General features: G+C 42.8%; 1 long non-coding RNA gene across 2 annotated transcripts in view; it reads left to right on the top strand.

The window, feature by feature from the left end:
- The window catches only part of LOC142157592 (uncharacterized), a 45,739-nt gene that overhangs the window by 2,425 nt on the left and 27,606 nt on the right, over window positions 1-15,708 (top strand). For both annotated transcript variants that reach the window (XR_012692519.1, XR_012692518.1), the window contains exons 2-3: window positions 1,223-1,298; window positions 15,202-15,291. This is a non-coding gene — a long non-coding RNA (uncharacterized LOC142157592). The remainder of the gene's footprint in view (window positions 1-1,222; window positions 1,299-15,201; window positions 15,292-15,708) is intronic.

A 15,708-nucleotide genomic window follows, 5' to 3' on the forward strand; every position in this document is an offset into this window, starting at 1 on the left:
TGATGGATTATGGAGTTAAACAAGTGATGTTGCGACTGTACATGTCGATGGGGATTACAGACATAATAATTCGGTTTCTATTATCTACAAGTACCTTATTGGATAATACCTTTAAAAAAATTGTCGCTATCTCTGACATTTCCTTAATTAAGCTAATATATTAAGCTTTATACTTTGAACATTATATAATTGCCTCCCTGATGACCTTATTTGTAAAGTACAGCTGTCCTAGACTCTAGAGCAACATTTCAAATGTTTCTTTTATATTACTAAAGTTTTCTGCTTCTTGATCCCACCACAATGAAACATAATCATAGTTGTTTACTCTCCCATAATGTCTGGAAGACTCCTGAATTCTCCAGGACTCTTGGGAGAACAGTACACCCTCCCATTTCCCTTATCATCATCATCATTTATTTATATAGTGCCACTAATTCCGCAGTGCTGTACAGAGAACTCATTCACATAAGTCCCATTGGAGCTTACAGTCTAAATTCCCTAATATAGACACACACTCACACACAGACAGACAGACAGACAGACAGAGAGGTAGAGATTAGGGTCAATTTTGATAGCAGCCAATTAACCTACCAGTATGTTTTTGGAGTGTGGGAGGAAACTGGAGCACCCGGAGGAATCCCACGCAAACACGGGGAGAACATACAAACTCCTCACAGATAAGGCCATGGTCAGGAATTGAAATCATGACCCCAGTGCTGTGAGGCAGAAGTGCTAACCACTAGGCCACTGTGCTGCCCACATGGGGCTTAATGACACGATTTACTGTGAATTGCGTCATCCTGGTCCTGTCCCCGCTATATTGTGCTGAGAAACGCGGCACTGAGTGGTGGGGACACCACTCGCCTGGCCACACCCCTTGCTCCTGCCACTGGGATCTCCCAAAAGCAAGATCCTAAATGTTATCATCCATAAACGTAATGGTTCTGCTCACAGGAACACAGCATTTGAATAATTTGACAGAGTTACTTGAGATCATTAGGTTGATTTATAAAGGGGGAAAAAAATCCCTGTTGCTGGCAAGAACGGGAGAGCTTTTTTCAGTTTCACAAAATACATGAAAGGGATATCTCACTCTGCTCTTACTGGAGATCACTTGAAGATAACAGAAGATGAAAATCATTTAAAAATATGTTTGTAATATGTAAAGGATTTTAAATATTTTCTTTAAGAACTATTATCAATTGTATTGCTTTTCTTTTAGTTCTGCTTTGCAAATGCACGAGCTGGCTAGGCTACACCAGCATTTGAATTTCTGCAGAGACTGGCACGGCAAAGCGGTAAGTATCGCTCAGCTGACTCAGCAATAGTTTTTTTGTAACTTGCAGAGATAATGGAGTTTTGCAATTTAAAAAAAAAAAAAAAAAAATCAGCCTTATAGTCGGAGAAAAGGGTCAATTTATCATATTTGTCCATGTGAGGAGATGTCCTGCCTAGGACTCAGAAGGTGACTTTGCTCATACTTGGCAATGAAGTCCATAAATCCTTCCAGTAATGGAGCCCTGGGTATTTCCCTATTTGTACATACAATATATATGCTGTAAAATATGATTTGTATATTTAAATATGAATATGAAATTGCAATATTAGTCACACATGTATGCGTAATTATTCACGTACCATGAGATATGTTTGTATTTACCTTTTATATCGTAGAAATTACAATAACTACCAGTAACTGTAATACAGAATAAGTGACACAGGCAGTAGAAAGTTATTGATAACATAGAGAAACACTATATCACACTAACGAGCCTATTTATCAATGTGCGGCGATAAGGCTGTTTTTCCATTGCCACTTATTACATGCCAAGAGCATGCTAAGTGCAGGAATGTCATTGCTAAACATGAGATCTCCTTTTGACATTATTTCATACTTGCCAACTTGCTGAAGACTTGCTCTGGGAGCCTGCCGGGGGAGGTGGGCGTGATGGGGGCTGGGCTCCAAAAATCTGCGTCATTTTGGCCCCACCCCCATGATGGAATGACGCAAACGCGTCATTTGACAGTATGGGGAGTAAACGCTGCGATTTCCGGTGAATCACGGCATTTTGGACCTAATTCTGCCCACTTCACTAGGAAGTGGGCAGAATTCTGCCAGATGCGGGAGATTGCCACACACCCCCGGGAGTCCGTGAGACTCTCGCAAAATGCGAGACATTCCGAGAGAGTTGGCAAGTATGCATTATTTTATGAGAATCAAGAGGTTGAGAAGATGCATTTGTGGGGGTACCCCGTTTTCCTTCCCAGAAAAGGACAAGGAAATGATTATTACTTAGCTGGTAACTATGAGTCATCCTTTATCTTCAGTGTAATGCATTTTTGCAATTTTACAGGAAAACCCATTTCTAGTTACATTTCAATTACTGTAATAAAAACATTCACACACAAAAACTGACATGTATTGGACATAGTCTAGAATATATCATTCCTCGCTCTCATGATTAAGACATAAATGAAGCTAAACGGAGCTGTATTTTATGAGAAGAATTGAATAGATTACTGCCAATGACAGAATGTTCTGGGGAGAAATGAAATACTGACTGATCATTCAGCTCTGGACTTCTGAATATTTTATTCCTCCACTGTTGGAGGAAGGGGCAGATCCCAGGACGTTATCTCACACATGAAGTTGTAGATTGTCCATTGTGCCCCCAGCATTAGGGCAGAGAGCCCAGGGATGTTGGGTGGCTCCTACAGACACTGAGATGCCATCACTAGAGGACACTCATTACCAGATAGTGTTTGTTGATCACCAGATAATTAAAGCTATACACAATAGCAAATAAGAGTTCAGGAATGGGGGAAGGTAAATAAAAGAGCCTGGATCCCCCCATTATGGCTGCTATTAGCACTATAATACCTTTGTTTGAAAGAGGGGAGGGGTGCTAGTAAATATGTCTGGTGATCACTTGTGATCATCAGATAATGAACCTACTACATTACAGCACATAAAAAGCAACTATGCATGCAAATTTTCATGCAAAAAAAGACCATCCAGCTCAGGGCCGGTGCTAGGGTCCATGGCGCCCTAGGCATTTTTCCAAAATGGGCGCCCCCCCCCCCCCCCCCCCCGCAAAAATCGGCGCCCTCCTCCCCCCTCACCCCGTCTTTCCTTACCTTGTCTCACCACCGCCGCCTCTCTGCTCCGTCTCCTCCCCTCCACTCACTGACACTAGTGAGTGGAGGGGAGGAGACGGAGCAGAGAGGCGGCGGTGGTGAGCAATAGCCTCTTCCCCCCTCCCCGTGCATCTGAATGCTGTGCGGCGGCCGTGACAGGTATGGTCAGCGGTCGCCACACAGTTTTAAAGTAATTTACCATTCTGTGGCGCCCTCCAGAGCCCGGCGCCCTAGGCAAGTGCCTAACCTTGCCTAATGGGAGCGCCGGGCCTGATCCAGCTATTCAGCAAGCTATCTCAATCCCTGTAAATTAAACACTTTATAAACTTTCGTTTGGTAAATATGTGAAAATATATGATTTTTTTTTTCCCTTGTTACTTTACTACCTGCTGGAAACTACTGTGGATTCCAGCCTGCGGTAATAATGAAAAGAGTGCTATTTTTGGAAAATACAAAGTATGTTTAAAATTACAAGTTATGATTTGCTCTATACAAAAACATGACTGACACTGATGCTGGATTTTGCCACCATCTCAAAAAGTGGCACAATCGGCTCAGGACATGGCAGAGGGGAAGAAAAGATGCCTCAGTGGCTAAGGGGTTAAATTAATGTAGAGCAAGTCTGGCCATCCTGTCGCTCTCCAGGTGTGGTGAAACTACAAGCACCAGCATACCCTGTCAGCTATTGACTTGCATCTATTGGCAAAGCATGCTGGGGCTTGTAGTTTCACTACACCTGGAGAGCCACAGGTTGACCAGGCCTGATTTAGAGGCTGGTGCTTTTATGACTGTTACTAGTTGCTCTTTTGTGTGCAGCAGCTTTTCTTTTACTGGTATTTTAATTGCCATAGTGCACAAGCATATATATATATAATTACATTAAGATTTATTAAGATGATTGTTTTACAAAGTGTAAGCAACTATCCATGAACACTGTCATATAAGTAATGCCCATAAGCAAACACACATTTGCAAACTGATACTAATTCAAATCTAAAGCAAAATCATTCTTATTCTGTGTATTGGAAGCAATTCACTTTAACTACTCTTCTTGTGTAGTCTTTACTATATTATTATTATTATTATTATCATTATTATTACTACTATCATCATTATTAAAAATGGGAAAAGCACATTACAATGATGTTTAATAAACATGTTATGATGGGAATCGGGCGCACGCAGGATTGTCAGGGGGGGTTTCCCCCCCCCCCCCCGACCCAAAAAAACCAAACAAAAAACCACACGAGTGAGCATGCGCAGCAGCTCCGTATCAGCAGCGCTGTCCTATACAGCAGTCGCGGCGCTGTCAAAGAAGCGTCCGCGGCGGTGCTGTATACAATACAGCACTGCCGCGGACGCTTCTTTGACAGCGCCGCGGCTGCTGTGTAGGATAGTGCCGCTATGGCGGCCACTGCGTGCGCCACTGGAAAATTATAGTGTAGGTCCGCTGCAAATGAACCATGCGTTACCAGCTTACATGCATCTGCTTAGTAGCAAAATTATTTTTAATTTTGCCAACTTTGTAAATATAGCATTTTGAAGAGTGTGAAATCCCCACTTGTCATTAAACAAATAATGAATAGCTTTCATAAAATAATGTTTAGCAAAAAATATTTTTATATTATGTGCTCTGAAAGCTAGCAAATACAATAAAAAAAAAATGGTTAGCCAATAAAGGTATCACTCCTAGAATACTTTTGTCTTTTTTGACACAAAAGTATTTAACATCACATATATAATAATGTTCATATATACATATATATATATGGCAAACACATGACAACAGTATATATGACGATAGACTACAATCACAGGGTAAAATGTAAAGACAATAAAAATAAGGAGCAATTGTATAGCACCACCTACTGGACAAAAGTTGGTATTTTTCAATCTTGACTGGCAGATCTAATGAAATTGGACATTTTTGAGGGATAAATTACAGCACAGATTGACGGGACTGATCCCGGATTTAACGAGTGACTGATATTGCTACCATTTAGAGAGCTAATTGAATCCGCATTCTTATCTGCTGATAACTATTTTAACTACTTCATCTTTTCATAATGGCTAAATCACACCACATGCATGTATTCTTTACCAAAGTTCCGGTGATTATGCTGATATGTTTATGTTAATTAACTTTATTGTATAATAAATATTACTGTTTTTAATTTGAAGGTTTGCCAACATTTGCATATTTAATTAATTTATAATCAATCTTCAGCGCAGTCCTTTTGCCATTGTCTACTTCTTACAACTTAGAGGCTCTACAACCTCTTTGGATAACTGCCTGACTTCATATAGGCCTTTCAGGGAGTAATTTTTGCTCATGTTTTGGGCAGAGAATTGTAGTTTTCTGCCTGCATTATGTGCACAGATTTCTTATCTTATATTCTTAAATATAACTCCACTGTAAAGTCAAAAGTAAGAGGATTAAAACTCAATTGTCTATTCAAAAAAAGCTCTGTGTAAAAGATTACAAAAACATTCATAGATATATTTTCAACATAAAGGACCTGATTAAGAAAGATGCACGTGAATCACGTATACACACGTCCGACTTCAGCAAGGAGTGGATCTGAAGACACGTCTGTTGATGCACACGGGTGCAGGTCCATTTTCCTCTAACAGACCATAAACTGCAGCATACTTCCAATACATATGTGAAATATAAAGTCACAAAAGAGCGCACAGAAAAAAATAGAGAAATATTGAATTAATGTCATCTGTTAATAATATATAGTCATTAATAACATAACATTTAAAAAAAATATATATTTTTTTTTTGTTGTTTTCATTTATTAGGATGATCTTAATATCTACTGTACATAAAATACATTTTTACAGTTGCTCCTGATTGCAAACACATGTTGTAGCGTGCATACACAGCTGTCATCACTAGTAATCTGCACTTACACCAGATCTGTAACTGATGCAAGTGATACGATTGAAAGTCATGTACCTTTTGAGATGCCTATAGCTTAAATCTGATGCTGCTGAGTACGCTCGAGCTTGGCACGCCCTTACTGTAAATTGACAACATGCATCCCAGCTATTTCCCTCCCTGTTTAGACCCTGAAATGCCAGTTGGACAGTGTCATGTGTCCTTTGCACTTGAAGATTAATTGGAAACTGCTGTGTTCTGTGGCGTATGGTACAGTGCTGGACATGCACAGAGTAATTATGCCCATTATTAGAAACATATCGCCATTTCCGCTCCTTAATGAATCAGACTCAGAATATGGGCCTGATTTTATAAGGAATGTTTGCATTTCCTTTTCCTTTTTGCTTAGCACTACAGCCTTACAATGTTGTGCAGGTGCAAAAATTGTAGCACAAAAGTATAAATCAATTTAGCAACAAAACAGTTACATTTGTTTAATTTCAGTGCATTAACTCATTGTTCTTTTGACACTATAGTTCCCAATTATTTCCAATGATAATATATATATTATATACAACAGGGATAGGAGCTTAGCCATTGGTATTATATGGCAAATATGGTTGAGAGATTAAATTAGCGATAAACTACAGCCTACATGATTGTGTGTAGTTGACCATCCAATGCACCCGCGAGAGCTGAAAATTACAGTTCCCAGCCAAAAGTGTGCTTTTTGATACCAGAACAGGGGGAGAAGTAGAGTGCCAGTATAGCTGCTGATCCTGCTAAAGAGGATGAAACACACAGTGAGAGTCAGTATTGTGTGCAGAAGTGCCCCAGAGTTAGGCAGAGGAGAAGATAGCAAGTAGAGACTGTAATTGGAGACTGTAAAAGATGAGAAGGGCTACACTACTAATCTCAAAGCAGGAAGAGCTGCTAGATTGCTAGAGCTAGCTACCAGACTATCAGAAAAGATTGCCAGTCAAAGAGGGGGTGTCTGCCACTACTAATGAATAAGTATCAAATTATCAAAGTCTTCCTATTAATCCAGAGAGTCAAGTTTAAGCTCAATGGAACAGAGAGAGTCCAGGTCTAGCCCAGTGGGTCAGAGGGAGTCTAGGTGCAGTCGGGTGGAATAGAGAGATTCCATGCTGGAACCAGAATGCTGTAAGTGGATCGCTGTAACCAGACTGGAGCTGGAATGCAGACTGCACTGTCTGAGCTGGATTAATAAGAAGTCTTAAGACTGCTGGAACCATTTTGGCATCTAAAATACATTGTTGCACTGGCAACAGGTAAGGCCTCCAGGAAGTCCTTTTATAGTAGTTGTTGTTTTGTGTTTGGAGACTGCAATCAGCTGGACTAAAGTAACACTCTGATTTGCTGGGATGGATCAGGTGACTAAATCCAAGATGGCAGCTCCCATCAACTGATTTTGGAGGGAAACCTGGAATGGAGTCTGTTATCGCCTGATTGGCTGAGAGGAAACATGTGGCGAATCAAAGATGGCCGCATCCATACACTGATTCTGGAAGGATCTCTGGAGTGGAGACAGACTGGGCAGCATCTTACAAAGAGGTCTGAAACCAGCAGAGCCTGAAAACCGCAGGGACAGGGCAGCGAAGAGGTAAGTGACAGGACCTGAGAGACTGGTGTTTGAAAAGAGGGAGTCCTGGTTCAGCCCAGTGGAACAATGGGAGTCCAGGATCAACACGATGGTATATTGGAAATCCAGGTTCTGCCCTGTGGAGTAGAGGATGTCCAGGTTCAGCTCAGTTGACTAGAATTGGCCCAGGTCTAGCCCATTGGAATAGAGGGAGTCCAGGTCCAGTCCACTTGAAAAGTGGAAGTCCAGGTTCAGCCTAGTAGAACAGATGGAGCCCAGGTTCAGCTGAGTGGATTAGAGGGAGTCCAGGTTCTTCCTAATGGAACAGAGTGTGCACATAAGTAAAACAAGAGAAATACCTCCCACTTTACTACCTTGCTAGCCCATTATTTTAGCAAAATTAACTTACATGATGTGATATTGATAGTATTCTCATTCATCTGATTCAGAGCCAACTGCATGGGCGAGGTACCTGGTAGCTCAGGGGCTACAAGTGTTTACAATGAGATCTGCTAACTTTGTGAATTTTAGTCACACTGATCTTTCAACATGAAACATCCCATAAGATATGCTCCCATGTTTTTCTTTTCCTATTGCACTCAGGGTCGCCGAGAGTGGGGGGGGATTGGGTACTAATTACCCGGGCCTGGGCAAGTCAGGGGGCCCGGCCCGGGCTCTTGCGCTGCCGATTTTTTTTAAAAAAATTCAAAACTAATTTTCTCTTCTTTCTTTTTTTTTTTTTGCGGTCGTTGGTGGGGGAGCAGGGTAGTTAAAAAACATACTCACGTGATCGCGGCGCCGGCATCCCTCCTCTCTGCTGCTCTGTGCTCCATTCAGACTGTCTGAATGCCGGGTGTGATGTCATCATGTCACGCCCAGCATTCAGTCAGTCTGGAACAATGGAGCACAGAGTAGCAGAGAAGACCAAGAGAGAAGAAAAGGTAAGTGAAGGGAGGAAAACAAGGGGGGGCACAGAGGGGTTAAAAACAGGGGGGGGGGGCAGCATGACAGAGAGGTTAAAAAATGAGGGGGGGGCACAGAGGGGTTACAATAGGGGGGGCAGCATGACTGAGGGGTTAAAAAATGAGGGGGGGCACAGAGGGGTTAAAAATGGGGGGGGGGGGCAGCATGACAGAGAGGTTAAAAAACGAGGGGGGGCACAGAGGGGTTACAATAGGGGGGGGCAGCATGACGGAGGGGTTAAAAAATGAGGGGGGCACAGAGGGTTAAAAAACAGGGGGGCAGCATGACAGAGGGGTTAAAAAATGAGGGGGGGCACAGAGGGGTTAAAAACGGGGGGGGGGGGCAGCATGACAGAGGGGTTAAAAAATGAGGGGGGCACAGAGGGGTTAAAAAACAGGGGGCAGCATGACAGAGGGGTTAAAAATGAGGGGGGCACAGAGGGGTTAAAAAACAGGGGGCAGAATGACAGAGGGGTTAAAAAATGAGGGGGGGAACAGAGGGGTTAAAAATGGGGGGGCAGCATGACAGAGGGTTTAAAAAATGAGGCGGGGCACAGAGGGGTTAAACAACGGTGGGCAGAATGACAGAGGGGTTAAAAAATGAGGGGGGGGCACAGAGGGGTTTAAAAAATGGGGCAGCATGGCACGGAGGGGTTAAAAAATGGGGCAGCATGGCACAGTGGGGTTAAAAAATGGGGCAGCATGGCACAGTGGGGTTAAAAAATGGTGGGCAGCATGGCACAGTAAAGTTAAAAAGGGGGGAGGCATGGCACAGTGGGATTGAAAAAGTGGGGGGAGCAGCATAGTATAGTGTGATGAAGGGGAGCCAGGTGAAGGGGGCAAAATCAGCATGGAGGGCGCAGTGTGATCATAAGGCATGGCGATGATGAAGGGGCACATTATTGTAATATTGGAGCTGGAGGAAGGCCTAATTATTAATCGTGGATGGCATTGATTTAACGCCAGGGTTGTTTGGAATTATCTAAATGTAGCTATTTTTTTCCAAATAGGGCCCCCAGCATTCCAGGATCCAGACAAGCTGCAACTAAAGAAACCAGCAGCCACAAGTGGTGAAAGTGAGAAGAACAGGTAGGAGAGAGCAGGACAGTATGTGAAGTGTTGTGATTCTAGTAGGGGCAATGTAAATTTGTTGTGCCCAATGTAAGGTGCAGGCCAAGACTGAACTCTTTGTGTACACACTGCATTTTTTGTATACTACACTGTGGTGCAAGATGTCCTGAAAGTCAGGAGTGCTTGGACATATGTGACGCTCGGGCGAATTGAGGGCCTAGTGATTTTGATATGTTAGCCACGCCCCAATGGCGGGCCAATTTTTTTTAGCATACTCAACTATAAGGGGGGCCCCATGAATTTGTTGTACCGGGGCCCTGAATTCCTCTTGGCAGCCCTGATTGCACTAACCTGGATTTTGAGCTGAATTAATTAATTAACAAGAGGTTTTTTGAAAATCACTTATATAACTCAGACAAGATTAGTGCAAAAAGAAGATAAGTAGGAATATCAGCAATAGAGCACTTTCCAGCAGGTAGCAAGGGGTATGTTGGAGGGTTTAGAAAGCACTGTACTGTTATTGTCATGTACATTCGCAGTGTGTGAATTTAATCTGATCACAAAAGTCACATGAAGATCACATGACTGAAAATTACATGACTGAAAATTACATGAAGTGGCATTAAACTGAATTAATTTAAACTGTACATAACCGGTCCAGTATTTAGCCTTACAGCTCTGGGACCATGGGTCATCAAGAGCTCTTTCTGTGTGGAGTTTGTATGTTCTATGTGTGTGTGTTTGGGTTTTCTCAAGGTGCTCTGGTTTTCTCCCAAAAACATAAAATTAGTGCAGTTATTCTAATAAAATCTCACAGAACACACTGAAGGTAATTTATGCAGCACACATGATGCAACCACAAAACTGTTTGGATTTGCACAAGTGCGCCTTGATAGCCCACCCAGCACACATCAAGTTTCATATACCCTCTCTGCAAGCTGGATAAGCCTCTTCAAACTGAAAGTCTTCCTTCATGTGCAGAGAAGTGAAAAATTACTGCAGAGGCAAATACTATTTATGTCATCACAGCCCAGCCCCCGCTGGACAATGATTCAATCTGTGTTATAATAAAGAGAAGAGAGAGAGTAGGCAAGTTTGCTTTTGTGTAAATAAAGGGTTACATTTTTGTTCTAAAATACAGCTGTTTAGCTTCATTTATGCGCTAAATAAATCTTGAAAGTTGTTAATGGCAGAGTATCCTCAACTGCTTGAACCACTTTGCGAGATGTTCACCTCCTGCAGCCCCCTTTCCAAGGAACCTGTTTGGTTCCACAGTACTAGGTTGCCCCAGGACTTAGACTCGTGTAGTAGCAGTTGTTTATCTGGCACCTGCCCAGTGAAGAGGACAGAACACAGTAGGAGGCAATGAGCAAGCAGACTGTAAACAGCTAAATTTTGAGCCAGACAGGCAAGGGTTAATGTGGAGTAGTCTGGTACTTGTCTGATGGAGTGGACAGGTCATGGTAACAGATGTGAGCAACCAGGAGTCAGACAGGAAGGGATCGGGAGTAGAGAAGACAGCAGAATCCTTTTAACAAGCCAGGGGTCAGGGCAGGTAAAGATATGAGAGCAAAGCCATTTAACAAAGCCAAGAGTCAGGAGTGGAGAAGACAGCAGTGCCTATAAACAATCCAGGTGAATCACTGATAGCAGAACAGGTCAGGATACAAGGCACACTAGGTCAAGCAGGAACTATCACCAGCATTGGCATGCTGCAGGAAGAGGTTTATAAAGGCAGCAGCACCAATCAGAGCTGCAGGATGATTAGCTGCATGAATATGGTAGGTGATTGCACACCTGATGCTGCCAAACTGAGAGCTGAATGAAGCTTGTAACTACCAGCTGAATCAGTGAACTACAGGGATGATCCGAAACATAGTAGTAGCAATAGTTGGCAGGTCTGGCGCTACGATTAGGCAGCGTTAGCCAGCTCAGGGCTCTGGGGGGCGCCACGAAATCCTTTACATTTTTAAATGCTGTGCAGCGGCCACTGAGTTTACATTCAATGGCAGCCGCACAGCTTCAGATCCATGGCGGGGATGGGGTGATTGATCGCCGCCCCCTGCCCCCCAGTAACAATGGGACGTGCCCCTCTCCACTCACTGACTGTCGGTAGTGATGTCATCTTCACGTCCCAACAGTCAGTGAGCAGCTCGGCAGAGAAGAGCAGCAGCATGCCAGCATGAAGAAAAGGTGCAGCAGGTAAGTTAAAAAAAAATACGGGTGCACAGGAGGGCGGTGTGCTGCGGGGGAACGGGGACATTTTTAAGCAGGATGCGGGTGGTGTACTGTCCCGTTTTAAACAGGGTGGAGGCATTGTGCTGCGGGGGGGGGGCACTGTTAAGCAGGCGGGGGCGGTGTGCTATGGGGGGGATCAGTGTTTAGCAGGGGGGACATTGTTGTGCAGGGGGGGACATTGTTGTGCAGGGGAGGACATTGTTGTGCAGGGGAGGACATTGTTGTGCAGGGGGGACATTGTTGTGCAGGGGGGACATTGTTGAGCAGGGGGTACATTGGTTAAGCAGGAGGGGGGCATTGTTGTGCAGGGGGGCACATTGTTGAGCAGGGGGGGCATTGTTGAGCAGGGGGAGACATTGCTGAGCAGGGGGAGACATTGTTCTGCAGGGGGGGACATTTTTGTTCGGGGGGGACCTTGTTGAGCAGGGGGGACATTGTTGAGCAGAGTGGGGGCAGTGTGCTGCGGGGGGCATTATTTAGCATGGCGGACATTGTTGAGCAGAGGGAGGGAACATTCTTTAGCAGGGTTGGGGCAATGTGCTGCGGGGGGGGGGACATTGTTAAGCAGGGAGGGCCGGTGTGCTGCAAGAGGGGACATTGTTAGCCAGGGGGGGTGCTGCGGGGGCCACATTGTGATGTGACATAAAATTGTCTGTTATCGACTTATTGTGTCAAGCTTTTTGCTAACACCTGTATACCTCTTCTCTATTAAACCTTTGCCTGCCACTGGGCAGCAGTGGAGTCTGGACAGTGCATGAAACATCACTACATCTGGATTGCTGGTGAAGGTAAGGTAAGGTTTTTCTTCTTTTCTTTTTTTACAAAAATGAAGTTTGTGAGGGTCTGGAGAGTGGGTATTTAGTGTGTGTTTTAGGCGGGGGGGGGCTAGTTTTGAAACTTTGCCTAGGGCGCCGTGACACCTAGCACCGGCCCTGATAGTTGCACAAATGATAGATCAAGCAAACAGGAGAGCTCCTATTTCTTAAGATTTCCTCCCCACTTCCCCTTTGAGGAGGGATCGAAGGACCCCAAAATAGAGGTTTCCAAGGATTTCTTTTATGGAAATCATCCACTATTTTTTTTTAGTAGGAGGATCTCTAGCTGGGACCCAGGTTCTTTCTTCTGGGCCATATCCTTTCCAGTTGACAAGATAATGGAGTTGTTTCTGGACCTTCTACATATTCAGGATTTTTTCTATTTTAAACTCAGCTCGACCGTCTACTAATACCGGAGGGGGCTGAACCTTGGTACTGGATTTACAGTTTTTAGTCTTGAACACAGGTTTAAACAGTGAGCAATGAAAGGTCTTAGGGATCCTTAGAGAGGAAGAAGATCCAAACGGAAGCTTATAGGATTTATCTTTCTGGTAATCTTAACTGGACCAATGAACTTGGGGCCAAATTACTTAGAAGGCTGCTTTAGTCGAATATTTTTAGTCGACAGCCATACTGTGTCTCCCACTTTCAAGTTACATTTCCTGCATTGTTTAGTAAAGAATAATTTAGTCTGCGTTGCAACTCAAGAAAGAGACACCTGAACTTTTCTCCAAATATTTTTAAGCTTCCTTATGGTTGTCCAGGTGTCCCAATTACCAGTAAGCACGAAATTAGAGAAAGTGCACGCTTTAGGATGATGACTGTAGATACAGAAAGACGGAGAGGTGCCAGATGATTAGTGAACTCTGTCCATGGTAATGCCTCGGTCCAGTTGTTGTGAAGTGGGAAAACATAGCATCTAAGATGTTAAATGAGAACTTGACTAACACTCTTGTTTGTCCATTAGTCTGAGGATGATAAGTGGACGAAAAGTTCATTTCCACACTTAAGGTTGAGCAGAATGAGCTCCAGAATCTAGCTGTGAACCCCTGTCAGAGATGATATTAGTAGGGATCTCATTTAATTTAAAGATGCCTGGATAAAAATCAAAGCCAACTCTTTGGCTGAGGACAGTCCAGGTAGGTGAACAAAATGGGCCATTTTACTAAAGCGGACAACTACCACCCATATGGTATAATTTCAACAATGAAATCCATTTAAATAGATGCCAATAGCTTATTGGGAAAAGGGGGTGGCAGGAGAGGTCCAATAGTGGGTCCTCTAAGGCTCTTGTTTTTAGCACAAATATGACAGGCTTGAATAAATTCCTCTGTGTCCTTCCTCATAGAACATACAGTACTTGGATATTGTTATAGATTCCAGGATGTCATTAAATTTAAATTAATCTGTGCACGATTTTACATGAAGTGCCTTATGCCTCAGTGATGTGATTAGTTTCTAGAGAATTTACAAGCTGAATACTGAATATTGACTCTGAAAATAAAATCATTGCCCCCTGTGTGTAAGCAACAGGTGCTCTTTAAATCAAACCTGACCTGTAAATTCACTACGGTAAAATGCTCCTTCCCTGCCCAGTTCACTCCCAGAAATTGTAGGCTGTAATAAGTGTCCTTTGCATTCAAAGACACAGAGGACGGGACTGCGACCACAACGTATCTCCCGGTTCTGGGCATGCGCAGAGTGATTTTGCATACGATACGCTCAAACTCGGTAAGATATGTGCCTTGTTGAATTAGGCCCATAATGTTTTGCTAGAATGTAGTGTGTTTCATTCATATTTATCCAATAGTCCTGTAGAACATCCAGATGATATCTGATAAATTTCCTTTTGTAGAGCAATAGTTTCCTCCATAGTAACCTCTAATTTGTACATCACTCTTGTTCAGTGTTTACATTATGTTGGACTGACCAGACATTACACAGTATGTGAGACAGTGAGAGCAGCAGATACTTACCCATTACCATGGGGCTCTCTGTGACCTCCTGAACGTGTGTTGGACAGAAATTTCTTGGATGACAACTCCTCAGAAGATGAACCATAGTCCTGAACAGTCTCCATATATAGACTATGTACTAATATACATAGAGCTCCGGTGCTCTGTCTGCCAGGAGTGAGTAGTGGAACGTGCTGCATGGTAACAATTAATCTCATTACCATGAGTGCGCCTAAGTCGTGTATGGAGGAAGAATGGGAAATGTGCCAGTGTTTCCTCCATAATTTGCTTTAATACATAAACCCCTATATGTCTGACTGCAGATTGACAGAGGTCAGCATCTTAAGTAATAGTCATGTAACCATTTCCATGCAACTTATAGATCTTGAGAAATTTCTTTTGATCAGAGCATCATGTACTTCCACAAACCCTCATAATTGAAGTTTTTCTTTTGTAATTTTTTTAAATAGGGAAGAGCCGCTCTTACATTGAGGCAGTCAGTCTATAACCTGTTATTTCCTGCCATCCTCAGGTCTGGGAGCATCAACCAGGAACAGATTAACAAACTGTTACTAGCATGCACCTTCTTCTCTACTCTCACTGATCTATGCTTGTTTATACGGTATGTAACAAAAATAAAATTTATTTAATACATTTGTTTTAATAGAATTACACTGCCCCAATTGAATTACTAGTATACACAATATGAACTATTTAGTTGTGTATTTTTTAGTTGTTAAATTAAGTTACATTTTAGGTTCATTTTTAGTTTAGGTTATTTAAAAAATTTACTTCTGGCCTTATATCTAATTCAGTTATTGCAAAAATTATATATCTGGTATCCCCAATGCTTGGAAGAACTAGATTATATAACATCTTGGGGTAATATGCTGGGACTGAACTAATTTAATTTACCAGAATGAAATAACAAAACATGTTATGGTGCAAAGTACCACATGAATGGAAAGCAATCTTCCAAACATAATGTGGGTAATGTTTGAGGACAAGATTCGAGAAACACACATTTACCAGAGTGTAA

Source organism: Mixophyes fleayi, chromosome 1 (genome assembly GCF_038048845.1).
Source record: "Mixophyes fleayi isolate aMixFle1 chromosome 1, aMixFle1.hap1, whole genome shotgun sequence".
In the NCBI taxonomy this organism is placed as follows: domain Eukaryota; kingdom Metazoa; phylum Chordata; class Amphibia; order Anura; family Limnodynastidae; genus Mixophyes; species Mixophyes fleayi.